At 42.6% G+C, this 14,498-nt stretch overlaps 1 protein-coding gene and 1 long non-coding RNA gene across 8 annotated transcripts in view; one reads left to right on the forward strand and one right to left on the reverse strand.

Moving 5' to 3' along the window:
* LOC107262855 overlaps nt 1–7,064 on the reverse strand; it is a 73,361-nt gene extending 66,297 nt beyond the window's left edge. For 4 of the 5 annotated variants that reach the window (XR_003058291.1, XR_003058297.1, XR_003058292.1 and 1 more), the window contains exon 1: nt 6,946–7,064. This is a non-coding gene — a long non-coding RNA (uncharacterized LOC107262855). The remainder of the gene's footprint in view (nt 1–6,945) is intronic. The other variant, XR_003058293.1, reaches the window with a different exon arrangement.
* The window catches only part of LOC107262948 (protein Wnt-5b), a 194,167-nt gene that overhangs the window by 62,125 nt on the left and 117,544 nt on the right, over nt 1–14,498 (forward strand). Inside the window, exon 1 of one of the 3 annotated variants that reach the window (XM_025080166.1) lies at nt 7,299–7,404. The exons of the other annotated variants lie outside the window; for them this stretch is intronic. The gene's annotated coding sequence lies outside the window, so the exon portion shown is untranslated. Of the gene's footprint in view, nt 1–7,298; nt 7,405–14,498 lie in introns of those variants that run through there. 3 annotated transcript variants of the gene reach the window in all.

Consider the following 14,498-nt stretch of genomic DNA (forward strand, 5'->3'; position numbering starts at 1 on the left):
GGGAGCGAAGTAATGCAAAGTAGGTACGTAGCCAAAATTATTAATTCCGCGAAACGTAAAGTATTCTCCTCGTTGAGGCGTTCGTTCTGGCGAAGCATTTTTAACGACGCAAATATTCAACGCCGAGCAGCCAATGCTTCGGGGGGGACGGAGAAGGCGTCGGCGTCGCCGTCCTTTTGCACTCGTACACGAGGTAGAGCAATCAGACCATACGTATACGATTGTACATATGTACCTGCTTATCTGCATGGGTAGTGAAGAGTGGTTGTATACGAAAAGGGATGAAAAAATATATGAAGAGAGAAGAAAAAAAGGGACTGAAGTGAAGAGGGGGGGATAGGCCGCGTGGAAGAGATGTAGCCGACAGTCAACTGAGACTATACGGCGGCTTTCCGGATCACCATAAAGATTACCCCGGTACTTGCCGAACTTAATCCTACCGAAATCCTTACCACCACCCCAACGTAGCTACCCCTCGGGAACACTCGACCAATCTGTTTTTCCCGTCTTTCGTACTCGCGGAAAATATTAATATCGGCGCTAGTAAATATTTTAGAGGGATGAAAGAAAAAAAAAAAGAAAAAATTATTTTTTAACAGCTCAACGCTTCTCTGATCTGAGGCTCGTTTTTCCTCTATGCGCGAGAATAAATAATATTGGCGATTATAGCGAAGGAGACACTTTCCTGTCAGCTACTGACGTACTAGAAGACAGTGGGCCCGGCGACATTGAAAGAATTAAGAGGAACCCCCTCCGTCTACTATCCTGCGCACTGAGGGTCGAGGCTCACGAAAGGAAAGGGTAGGAAACGGGCTGTCAGGACCTCAGGCGAGACGGAGTCGTCTCGACGTCACGTTTCGCTGCCCTCGGAATAGCGAGGCTGATCCTGGAAGCATGAGTGTACGAGGAGGGTAGGAGGATTGGCATGGCATACCAGCTCAAGGTAGATGGAGCCATCAACTACCCCCGGAGCTTTAAGGGATGGAGCCTGCAGCCTGGAGTCACGTCCAAGTAGCACACCCGACGGGATGGACGCTTATGGGGAGTCAGAAATAAAGAGTTAACTTTTCATCTTTTTTGTTTCCCTTTCTTTCGCTTTCTTACGAGATACAACAGATGTCCACGTGCTTTATTGCCGCATATTACACGTATGACGTATCACGTACGTCATGCATGTATATTTGTGTGTGTTAGAAATTGTATAAAAAATTTTTTTGTCACTGAAGGAATTTTTTAATTGTACTAAAATTTTTGATTTTTTTTTTTTTCTATTGCGTCATCGTAATATTGTACGTTAAAGGCAATAACAATCTATCGATACTTATTGATCATTCTAATGATAGAGTTCAACGATGCGATGACTTTAATATTTATCAGTCAATAGTCTAGTGGTATACATCAATCGATTATTTTATATCGATCTGTTTACTATCATGGTCATCTATATACTGGATAATTAAGAGATTATCTTTCGTCATCTTTTTCAGATAATCGATTATCATTGTGGAATTGTGGAATGTGTGTAATTCCGTATATCTTTGGCTTTAAGAGTTAAGTGTACTTAATATATATATATACGTGTATGTTGTATCTATGGATACGTGGCTACGGAATGAAAAAATTTAAAAATTATATACAGCAACGTACAAAGAATACAAAAATTTCGTTCGTCTTTCCCTGGTTAAATGTTTTCAATGAATTCCACGTCCCTCGTAACGTACCAACCCCACAGCTCCACAGTTTTCTCACCCCTGTAACTCGCGCTCGACCTCCTTGAACCCTACTGAACCCTAGTCATCCCCGCCATCCCCACCTCCACGACATTTCAGTCCGATTCCACCGTCTTTCTACATTTTCGCAACCACGCTACGGGATGCTGCTCTTTTGATGCTGGACCAAGCTCGATGGATTTCTTTGAATTGAAGATTTAAGACATTAAGCACGAGAGCTTCGTAAACGTTTGACTTGGTCACCCTCTTTCATTCACTTTCAAAACGACAAACTATTTCAACCCTTGAGTCGACTACTTTCTTCAACTTTTTACCGGCACTTATGAAACTACCTGTACCGTTATACGTGGTCATGAAAACTGTGCTGGATTCATTGACGATTATTATCATCATTATTCCTTAAGCGTACGTGAGGAATATTTTGATTTTAAGAAATTTTATATTTTAGGTAAATATAGTATTTACTTTTTTTGTCTCTCCCATAACGGATATTTCTATTGAACTTTGTTCACGAATCGTATGACAATGGCGACGAAAATGCGACTCCATTCCCAGAAGCCTGGATTAACGAAACGTTAACCCTTTTAACTCTTTGAGCCAGTGGGTCAAGTAAGACCCTCATCCAAGTCTTTTTGTTTTTATCGTCGCGATACGGGCGTCGCGCTGTCAGTTGGCTTAATGCTTCTGAGTAACGCACTTATTAAAAGTACTTTGAATGACGCAATTGGCCCCGTTAAGTGGACGGAATTGACCAAGTGAATTTCCTTGGTATGCACGATCCGCGGTTCTTCATGAAAATTCGTCCTAAAGTACCTGCGACCCCTTTAACAAAGACTTGGTCATATTTGTAAATTTTTTTGAAATTTCGAAAGAAAAAAAATTTATTTTTGTAGCAGTATCACTGTTTCCAAATAAATATAGCGCCATAGCAAATACATATGTGTATATAATATGTAGAATATGCAAACCGTCTATAAAATCGTTACCCGGTATATATTCAGTAACGTATCACGTGTGAGTCCAGACAAAATTTAAAAATCAGACTCGTTCGAAAAAAACTTTACGGATAACGAGCAATGGCGTCTCATAATCGTTTTCAAAGCCAGTCTGACATTTCCTATGGGAACGAGTCGACGTTTCGAACCGGTTAAAAATACAATGCTACGACATGGCGACTCAATTCCCGTCTATGTTCTTTTATCTGCTTTGCTTTCTCTTGCTACTGATGTGTGCGGGTGACGGGAAGAAATTATTTTTTTATTACTTTATTTTCTTCGTTCCTTAACTTCCACCATGAAAAACTTTCAGTCGTACGTTATACTCCCTCGCGCGGACCGCTCCGAGATAAATAGAAAAGCTCTGCCGAGAGAGATACGACTTTGGATGCTGAAAAGACGTAATACCAATGTACGTAGAGTGTCTGACTGTAGGTGGCTGTCCGACTAGATGCTTCTCTGTTAATTTCTATTTACACGGAAACCCTAAGCCCTTAAATAACAATTTTTTAAAAGATTACGGCACGCTTTTGCAAAAAAAATTTTATGAAATTTTTCAAATTTATTAAACAAATATATCCGTGTATATAATTTATTATACTTTTTTCAACCAAAATTATTACATGGACCATTCCTCAGATTTGGGTATACGAAATGTTTTTTATTGGATAATTTCAAAATTTTTTAAATCCTAAGCTGATTTTCAAAACCCTGTAGATACGGGACACTCGTGCACGTGAGGTAAACTTATCGGGCGACCTGCAAACGGATTCTACGTTTGCACAGCTTTCATAGACATATGTATATAGATATATGTATATGCGTATCTACTCTTGACTTCTCCAAGTAAATACAAATATTTAGGACATTGGCAGTACTGCCTCGTATATTTGGGTACGCGCGAGTGCGTAATGCGCGAGTGCACCAAAATGACGTCACGTAAACCGTGTCCACGGGAAACGATATCTCTTGAGTGCACCAAGGTATTTAACGTATACGTGCCTGACGCGTGCATCGCTTCGTGTATTTTATTCTCTGTCTCGTTCAATCAGCCGACCGCATATCGACAGTGACGTCATATTTGGCAGGATGTATATCGTATTGGGGACCCGGAGGCTTTCGCCAGAGACAATGGCTTAGTTATTCAGAGGGACTCCGGGCTTTCCCTCCTTCCGACTGTGCCGAGTTCCGTGTTCCTGGTGTCCCAGTGTCCCAGGGCGACGACGGGGACATTAACAAAAGAACCAAGCCGGCCTGCGCTGAGGTTGCATCTATTATTTAGAAGCCACGTGAATATTCTATTAGCCACGTTTCACGTAGCTCACTGGCCGCTGCTGACGGGTTTTCTCTCTATGACGTTACTATACATATATATATCTCCCATACCTATCTACTTCTCCACAGTGTTATCAATGCGCGTTATCGCGCTATCACTCGACAGTGACACAGTCACTAACTACTGCACACACAACGATATAGAATCTTCGATAAATTGAAGTATGACGAAAAGGAATAAAAAAGAATACACACTGTTAGGCTCTCCACGTGAATGAGGTTTGAAGAAATTCTTATCATTTTTCTTGACAAGATAGGCTAGTAGGAAATTTGGAAAAATTCAATTGCCCAAGGATCCTCGCTCGGTTCGGGCCGATAGTGAAAACCCAGCGAGTCGACTTCTTAATAGAACGTTTCGCTTCGTTACTTTTAATGACGCGTCTTTAAATCAGCGTTAACGTCGCCGACGACCGTTCGCTGCCAACCTTAACTTCCCCGTCCTCGTGCAACGTTAACGACTCTCTCGTCTTCCCTCTCACTTCCCACTCTATATCGTCCTATCAACCTTACTTTCTTCCTCCTCGGTTCCACCCTTCGCTCTGTCCGTCTCTCTTCAACTACAGTGATTTACGTATCTCGTATCCTTCCTGTACTCTTACGTATTTCCTTCCTTCTGTTGTTTTTCTTTCTCCTCCTTTCTTCCCCCCCCCCCTCTCTCTCTCTCTCTCTCTCTCTCTCTATTTCTCTCTAACTGTATTTACTTGTTGCTTTTTTTTCTTCCTCCTGCATTCTCGGTAGTTCGTTACTCGACGTCATTATTATCCAGCAACGTTAACGTCAACGACCAACACCTACAGAACCATTGGACGCCGGGCGTCCTTCTTTTTAGACCGAATAATTTAATTCGCTGACTCGAAAACAGAATCGCTTATTTGTAAATATCCTTAACGAATATACATGTTTAGATAATTATTTTCCATCGACGTAAAGTCGAGAAATTTAGAAAAAAGAAAAGAAGATGAAGAATTGAGATGAATATGCATTTGACAGAAAAGTATGTACATATATATATATTACGTAATAATAGGTAGTAAAGGCATATAAAGTAATGCAGTATACGAGCGTGACGTAGAACTAATTTACCGACGGCGCTGCCGTCGCTGTTGCCGACCGGTAAGCGCGGCGCCGAGTGAGCGTCGTTACGACCCGACGTCTAGTTCGCGTTTCCACGAGGACAGTAGGAATAACGCGTTGAAATACAAGGACGAAGGGTAAGCACCCCTTGGCAGGGGGTGCGTTTCATCCCCGACGGAGGTTCGCGAGGCGTAGGAAAATAATGAAATAATTTTGTTCCTGGCGTCGCGACGCCCCGCGTATCCTCCTCCCATCGTAGCCGTGGATTTTTACAGCGTTGGTATCTTGTCGCGGGCGTCCCGTATGAATTAAGTAAACAGAGTGTGTATAGTGAAAAGTCAAAGTAACGACAAACAAAAGTAAGCCGGATATGGGTGCACGTGGGCGAGAAAGAAAAAAAATTAATGGCATCGGGGACGCCGTCGTTATTAGTAATAAATGCGTCGCTCTCTGAATGTCGTTCCCAGGCGATTTTCTGGAGTTTCTGATAATTGCTACATCGACGTCACGTTGAATATTCCGCAGGTTTCCGGGGTTACTCGAGGGTGAACAAGCCAGAAGTCGGCGTCGCGACGTCAGTTTCGCAAGGGTAGGTAGAGAGGGTGTGGCTGTTTTTATTTTTCATTTTTATCAACCCCCCCGACCCTCCCTTCGTCCTACGAGGCGCACTCGGAGCTGCGGGGGCAAATGAAGTCTGCCGGAAGATAGAAGGACACCTTAAGGCCCCGGGGAATCAATCGGGTACATTAGAAAATTGCAAATTACAAATGCGTGATGTCACGGGGGTAAAGAGACGGAGAAATGGGAGAACCGTATACGAGATGGGAAGGAAGAGAGAGAGAGAGAAAATTGAAAGAGTAAAATAAATAGGGAGAGATGAGAAAAAAGATGGGACATCCCGTGTTTCTGCGACTCTGAAGAACGTTACGTTGAATAAAGGTTTTGTTTTTTTTTTTTTTTCACGTGACTGATTTCACGGAACACGTATATACCTACTTATCGGTGATATTTTGAATTTTCGAATTGTTTGCCACGATTTCAGTGGATGGATGGTTATCATTCTTTTTTTTCCATTTTTTCTCCATAGGCTAAGAGAATAAATCTATCGTTTCCATGCACGTGCTTTTGTTTTCCACCCTTCGTTATACGGCTCTCCCCGCCCTTCCTCGCTGGCTGTTTCTATGTATTCCTTTTTTTGCTTAGTCGCTCCGAGTCGATATCGCGCCGATATACCCGTGGCGCCAGTGAAATTATCGAAGCCATCGAAATACGATACGACCCTACGTGCCGCTTCAAAATGAAAGCCCCAAGCGTCTCGCAAATACACAATATGGGTACACGCACACAGAAATTCGCCCTATCTCCTTCGGTGAACCATACCTATAATAATTACGTGTAAATTTTGCGAATAAACTTCGTTGAGAATTTTTGGTGAAATTATGTCAAATTTTCAAAATAAATCAATCTCCAAAGTATTTTGCGTAATTAAGAAGATATAACTCAAAATCAAAAGGACACGGTTCAATAATTTACGTGCGAGAAAAGATAAGCAAGGCTTTGTGAGTATTTTCATAAATAATTATACAGGTCTTTTAGAAAATTACAAAAGTAACGAACCTTCGAAATTCCACCAATAGCACAGTCAATTTCAGGAAGGTTATCTCCCCCTTTAGGTTACGTATATCCGTCGAGGTATACGTCTGTCCTTCTCATACCCACGTGAACGCGTATAACGCCGTCTCTCTCGCACTCCCATCAAGCATCGAAAATATCAATAAGCCACGATACATTAATATGCTCGCTCTACTTACCAATGAGGAAACTTTTTCTCACTTCTCACGGCACGGTAATGCCAGCCTTAACTGACCCATCGTGTGACAGCTGTCAAATCAATCTCGTATATATACCATTATCCCAGACACGAACCATTACCGTGTAATAAGAATGAATTTATATTTAAAAATAAAAAGTGAACGCTGGGTAACAGCTTCCCGTAAGGTCGTATCGAAATTTGAAAAAAAAAGTAAGAAACAAAATGGCGCGGGTGAGTTAGAATGGAAGAACGAGTCTACGAATCGAACGCGGAGCAGTGGCTTCCTTCGGGTTGCTCCAGTTACTATAGAGCCAGTTCAGAGTGTAGCGCGCTTCGCCGAGTCAGCAGCAAGTTTTAACAATCTGTACGGTGTGCTGAACAGCGCAGCAATGAACAGCACAGCGCTGTGTATCGACACAGCAACAAATCCGGTGCTGCTTATACATTAGTATATCTGGTAGGTACACGGGCAAATAGTACGTATAGACGCATCCTATCTCTAGGCGGTAGAAACGCGTGATGTATATATGCTATAGCTGTTCTATGCTCACGCAAAAGGAATTGCAGCTTCTAAACGGATAAGATAGGTGGCCATGTGAACTGATGCGTTATAATGCGAGTAAATAAGTTAAAATTCCGATACCCGTCGCCGTCTGATCTAAGTCCGTTAGTTCTGTTATCAAAAGCATCAGGAAAGTCCTGTGCATAGTTTCGTAGTTTCAAGTTTTATACATTTTTTTTTTTTCAATTATACCTCCTGCCTTTTCAATATTTACCTTTGTCTCGGTCACTCTTACAGGGCGAGTACTTCGATCAAAGATTGTTCTATAATTTTATTTTTCCAGTCTATGTTAAATTTTTTTTCAATAAATCATTCTCCTGCCTCAGCTGGACCACGTATCTATAATAACCACACGCACGCACGCTGCTTTCCACGTTTCTTCCGCAGTGTACCAATCGCATATTTATGTTTCGCCGGACACGATTAAAATGCAAATTCTGCCAGGTCTATGAATACCATGAAAACATAGGTTGAGTCTGATTACATGAATTATATATATAAAGTACAGAGTACAATAAAAATCCGAGGATCAGGAGAGTGTTGTGAATTATTATGCCAGTTGAGCATTCTCGAAACACTCAAGGCTTAATACCCCAAGTACGAGTACTGGTATAGAAGCTCAAAAAACAAAAGAAAAAAAACAACCCCCGCCCTCCCATACAGTAAATGTTTTGAAAGGTGAAAATTGAAGCCGCACGCGACCTTCGCAGTTGCATTGCAAACGTGACATTACCTTAAGTTGCATTCAGTAAACGGGTGCACTCTGTGGGTAGGAGGTGGTGGGGTAAGTGAAAGAAAAAAAAAAAAAAAAAAAATGTACGTAACGAGTGACGTTATATAGTGGTGGGACACACGTGGAACACATTGCAAGCAAGAAATGCATTTGTACTTTTTGCACCGTTTAACGGCGTCGAGTGGCGATGCTAGTACAGGTAGGCAAGATCTATATATACATATATAGGCCATGTGCATTTTAATACGTATAGTACGTATACATATATATGTTGTATGTACAGGAAGGGTCGCATGTCGACGTATTATTGCAGGACGAGATGCAGCGTCGACGACATACGAATGCGTTGGTTGCACGCCGACTGTACTTATGGCCTTAGGAAATATCACGTGATAATAGGAAAAATTATTTTTTGTTATTTTACAAAAATATGTAAATATGACATATGCTAGATTATACCAAAAAAACCGGAATATCATATACAAATTTCCGTGGTCTTGTACACGTCGTGAAGAATTTTTGAGCGTACGATCGTTCAAATTGAATTTTATCGGTCTTTTCATTTTTTTTTTGTAAATGGGTTTTTCATTCTTTTCTATTGTCCAAAATTTAAATGGCTACTAGGCAACACGTACTCTATCCGGCACGTGCCACGCGGACATAAACGCCTACGAGGAATCCTATTTCGCCTAATATTCTACCCTACCGCGAAACGTAGATACGACGGAATCGAAGGAAACGCGGCTTAAAGCGGATGGCATCATATAAGTCTGTGCCGTCGGCCTGACTCGGCGGGTCCGCCAGGAAGGTGTGGTTGCTGATATTATACGAGTACAGTATACTCTTACGTAGCCATAGGATGATATCGCTTGGATTTTTATTATTGTCGTACGTCTTACTGACATATTCTGCTTACGTTAATGATTTCGTTGTAAAACTAGAAAATTAGTTCCATATACGAAGTATTTTTCAGTATTTTCCTCATTAAAGTCACGATCAGAACCCGTGGGCAAAATTTTATAGATTTTTAATCATTTTTACCGAATTTTGGAATTTTTTTTAACGATTCCTCTTCCGGTCAAGGTATCCCTATCTTTCTTTTCTTTTTATGCAAAAAGTACAGACGACCCGTAAGCAAATTGCTACGTGGTACAGTGCATTGCTACGAAATGACAGTGTTCATGGTATCGGGATCGAGGAATCGGGCGCGTGTCCGACAATAAGTAAAGTCGTGAAGTATCGTAGTAACAGCAGGTACGCGTGTACAGTGAGAAAGAAAATAGAGTGTGCGTGTGTGTGTGTGTGTGAGAGAGAGAGAGAGAGAGAGAGAGAGAGAGAGAGAGAGTCCCGTTTTCATGCAAAGTCCGGCGCTCCCTTAATTTGACGATATCCGCTTTAACGGAATAGACGTTGGTACGTTCCCTTTAATATACACAACGTAAAAAGTTTCACGACGAATAAAGCGACGGAGAGAGGCAGCTCGGATATGTTTTGTCCATGCGGCTAAAGTGCCGCGGCGTCTCACGGACGTCCCGACGCTCTCCCGGGCCTTATACAGGGACACCCGTAGTACCGAAGAGGCCCTAAAGATTTCTCAAAGAAGTCGAACGATCCTCGCGAACTTCCTAGTCAGGCGGATGCGTCGGGTTTTCCGATCGGCTGTGGACAATAGTTGCGCGGGCGTCGCTCGACGCGAGAAGGACGGGCGACGTCGGGAGAGAGAGAGAGACAGCCAGAGACGATGGCTCCGCGGGCCCACCGGATTGATATTGTCCACGTGTCGTAACTTGGCGGGCGTCCTGTATTTTTTGCGTGATTTTAAAAATGAAAATTTATCTCTGAATCGACGGGACGTCGCGCGTCGCGACGTCTCAGAGAGAAGTTTTCTTTTTACGTGTCTCCAATAAAATTGGAGAAAAATCGGCGACGCCCGCGAACGGACAATTGTCGGTCGGGCTGCGGGGACTCGTTTATTTTTGCATTTTAAGGCATTGAAGAAAAGAAAATGTTAAAAAATAGTAAAAAGCGAACGGGACGGGTGTGGGGTGGGCTGGTAGGGTGGTGGAGTGAGGGGGGGTCAAAAAAAGAACTCGAAGGAAAAAGAAGAAGGGAATAGAAGAACGACAAGGAGGAACGTCAGAGAAATGAAGACGGAGATTCGGACTGGCAGCGGGAACGAATAAGAAAGAAACCCGGGAGGATGGGACACGTGGTACAGATAAGAGAGACAGGAAGAGGAGCCGGGAGACGAAGGAAAACTTAAGGAAGAGGAAACTAAAAAGGATAGGGACGTGGAGTGTAACACGCTTCTCTCTGTACAGATAAAGCATAGTCGGACGACCTAGTGAAACGGGCACGGGGAAAGGGAGACTAGGACGGAATGAATAATAAAAGAATGGAGGAGAGAGAGAGAGAGAGAGAGAGAGAGGGGGGGAGAAAGAGAGAGAGAGTATGGACAAGAGTGACTGGCCTCGGAGCGGAATACGTAACGAAGTGCAATTGTACATCTATAAGAATCTGTCAAAAATATCGATGTAATTGAAAATAATTTATAAAAAAAAAAATAAAATTTGTACACTTTGCCCAAGACCTTACGTGGCTCCTTCCTAGATCCCAAGTGAAACTAAAGTGCCGTTAGGACTCTCGCACGCTCGTTCCTTTGATCGTGCCGCCGTCCTTCGTTAGAAAGAAAAATTCTCCTTTCTCCCTTAAATCCCCTTTATCGTCCCCTCTCCTCGTCGTATCATCTTTCTCTGCTGCTCTTATCCTCTTGGCACTCTTGCATTGACTACCTTCGGGAACATGACCGGTAGGCTGAGGTTGGATCAGACATGGATGCTAGAAAAATTGTTTGGGAGCGAAGGGACATATCACAGCATCCCTATCCTGTACCAAAGGCAGGATAATACTGACTGACGTGTTGAATATGGGCTTCGAGAATGGTAAGGGGCGTGTAGGACTCTAAGAATAAGATATTTTTTGGAATATCTATACACTGTAAATACATATACATAGTATACCTCGTACGCAACTCTACGCATGGCTCTACTGTATATCTATATATCCAGCTATTCAGAACACACGTATATAACTGTATATGCATTTCTACATTTCCACATAGTGCAGAACGTATCGCAGTAGATATTACGTGAAAATGCAGAGAAGCTCCGGAGCGGCCTTGCAGGCTCTCCTTTATAAGAGAGAATGCTGACTGCGTATTAGCAAGCTCTTTAGAAGCATACGTGCGTGCGCTTCACAATGGTGGGTAGGAGTAGACGACCCTTTTCATTTTTGTTTGTTTTTTTCTTTCGTCTCTATTTTCACCGACTCTTCTACAAAAATTCCTCTCTCTCACTCTCTCTCTCTATTTCCGTATATACATGTATATTCGCGTGTCTCCCTACCCTCCGATACCTTTCCTCGTACAGAAAAATCTTCCGACTCTTTGCTCCTGCGAATTCCCTTTTTTTTTTTTTTTCTTTACGTCTTTTACTTTTTATTTTCTCATTATCTTCATACTTTCTCCATACCGTCTGTTACGAGCATCCACGTTGTATACGGTCCTGAGAGTGACACGCGTGCATGACGCAAAACTGTTAACTCCACGCGCATTCCTTGCGTGTTGGCTGGATATTAGTAGTGACGTATGTAGTTTGTCAGACGTGAAATACCAGCTGGTTGGTTAGACTCTACGTGTATATATACACATATATGGCATGTACTACATATAGTGCGTAAAATAAAACCCAGTTGACTCAGTAAAAATACAGTTTTCGTATAGCGCTGCTTCTCGCGCCAAACTCACGGGGCGTTACGTGACATTTCGCGAACTGGTTTTCTTAACGGTATTAAGCATTCTTTACGGCGAACTCGGAGGCATTGAGAATGCTTTGAATTTTCGAAGCTCCGTTTGATTCTTGCTTTATTTTCCTTACCTCCTTATACTACTTTGCCTCTTCGTTCCCAAGGATATTCATAGAAGCTTCGGATGCCTTTCGTTGCATCGGACCCCCGACGCGCTCCGGACGGAAGGAATTAAAAGTTCTAAAACGAAGAGGGCGGATTTTCAAAGTTCTTTTCGCGTTCTTACTAAAGATCGCGACGAAGTTTTTTTTAGAGAAAAAAAATTTCGTTCATCTCTTACTGCACAGCATCCGTCTTTCTGTATGCCCAACCCCATTAAAAAAATAGTACATACTGCATTCGAATTAACCAGCAGCAAGAACTTGGTCCATACTGTTACAAGATTTTTACTTAAATTCTTACGCAAGAACATTCATCCCGATTTCGATACCAGTCATTGAAATTAGAGAAAAATCGAAAATCTCACACATAAGTAATATATTGAAATAATATTATTTACAGCTCCTATTCATATATGCTCAATACTCAATGCACACGTCTAGCTCACTCCTACATACGCGAGCCTGATTTATGTATCTCTTAAAGAGAAACGACTCTTCGATTCATCCCATTCGGACTCCACGTGTATAAATAGATTGAATGGGAAATTATGAAGGAATATCTATGAGCTTGCATCACTTAATTGCATTGAGCTTTTTATGCCCATAGTCGAATAAAGAGTATATCCAGAGTACCATACAGAAGACTATGGGTGTAGCCGGAGTAGCAACATCAGTAGATATTCCCCGGCATCTAAATTCCAGAAATAGTTCGACCACTCTAACAGATTTCCCTCTTCCTGGTCCTTCTCTTATTGTTAGCTTTACTCATTCCGTCTCTCTCGGATCTTCTTTATCCGTACATTCAGTTTCCCATGACACTTCGCTTTGTCTCTCTCGCACTTGTTATAATCGTATCTAGACAGTTCTCTCTCTCTCTCTCTCTCTCTCTCTCTCTCTCTCTCTCTCTCTCTCACACACCATACCCGCCTCCAACGTTGCCCAGAGAGCTGCCAATTTCTTGTAGTGCATTCTCGTCCGTCCGGACCTCTCGGCCCCCTCCTGTCTCCAGGCTCCAGCATCTAGTCTCCAGCCTCCCGCATTGTTCCCTGGAAGACAATGCCACAAGTCAACCGTTTCCAACGTCGGAGTTACCTACTCCCGAAGCATTCTGAGAGCCCTCAATATCCGCGTAAACGCGCGAGACTAATTCCTACCCGGAGTAACTCTTATCCGTAGGTTCTCAGAGGAATAACCAACTGTTTTCTATAATATTACGATTCATGATAAAATCAGAAAAAAATTTATTAATCGAACGGGTTACGGTACTAACGATCCTTCGCTAAAAAGGTATCGTGTGTATTCAATACAAGAACATCATTTAGTTTACTCTTTCAAATTCTAGTCCATCATCACAGAGACCGGAAACGAGGTGTCATACGATTCCTGAAAATGTGCTCCATAATCAGTTTCGTTATCAGAACTCAGCATTCCGTTACGTACGATTTTATGGATATTCGCGACGAGTCAGTCTAGCGGCATGGATTGGTTTAGAGAAAAAAAAGAAAAAGAAAAAAAGAAATGACTAACAATCCATAGAAGTGAGTCACGAGACAGGTAGACACCGGGCACGAAGGGGTAAGAGGAATGCCTCGCAAATTCGAAGCAAGAGCACCAGAGTGCCGTCGTAAACTCGAAGCAATGACAAATCGCCAAGGCATCGACGTCCTCCCACGTGTTCTCCGAGCACCCTGCCTTTTCGCTGACTTGAAAACGCAGCGCGAGTTGTATGGGTACCGTAAAATTAGAACTTCACGTTGGCTGCTAAGTACCGGCCGGAATGCCTCACGCGCCTACAGGCGTTACGTGTACGTATAAAATAAAGAACGGGTCGGTAAAGTAAATCGATAAAAAAGAAATGCTAATTTCGACTAAGTCGGCTGCAAGGTGAAAAAAAAATAAGAAGACGAGTAAAGGGTCTGATAAAAAAAGTTTTCCCAAAAAAAAAAATGAAAAAAAAAAGGTACAGAGTACCAGTAACCAATCCCGTGCAACGTAGATTCCACGTGCGGTGCCTTCCGGTGTTCGGTGTCTCGTTTCGGAAATAAAAGTCTCGTCCCGGTTCGAAAGGAGAAGATCCATCACTTTGTACCCAGACTGTACCGCGTGAGAGTAAAGGCTGCGTTACGCGAGTGTACTTTGTCGTGCCTGTATATCTATGTATACATTTTATACGAGAGCATCAGTGTGAGTGGGTACGTGTGTGTAACAGTGGCAAAAAAAATGAGAGCAATAGAGGCTCCTGGTAGGGTGGCGAGGGGTGGCGCGGAGGGGGGAGGGGGGCACGACGAGGG

Source organism: Cephus cinctus, unplaced genomic scaffold (genome assembly GCF_000341935.2).
Source record: "Cephus cinctus unplaced genomic scaffold, Ccin1 Ccin1_scaffold0129, whole genome shotgun sequence".
NCBI classification, from domain to species: Eukaryota; Metazoa; Arthropoda; class Insecta; order Hymenoptera; family Cephidae; genus Cephus; species Cephus cinctus.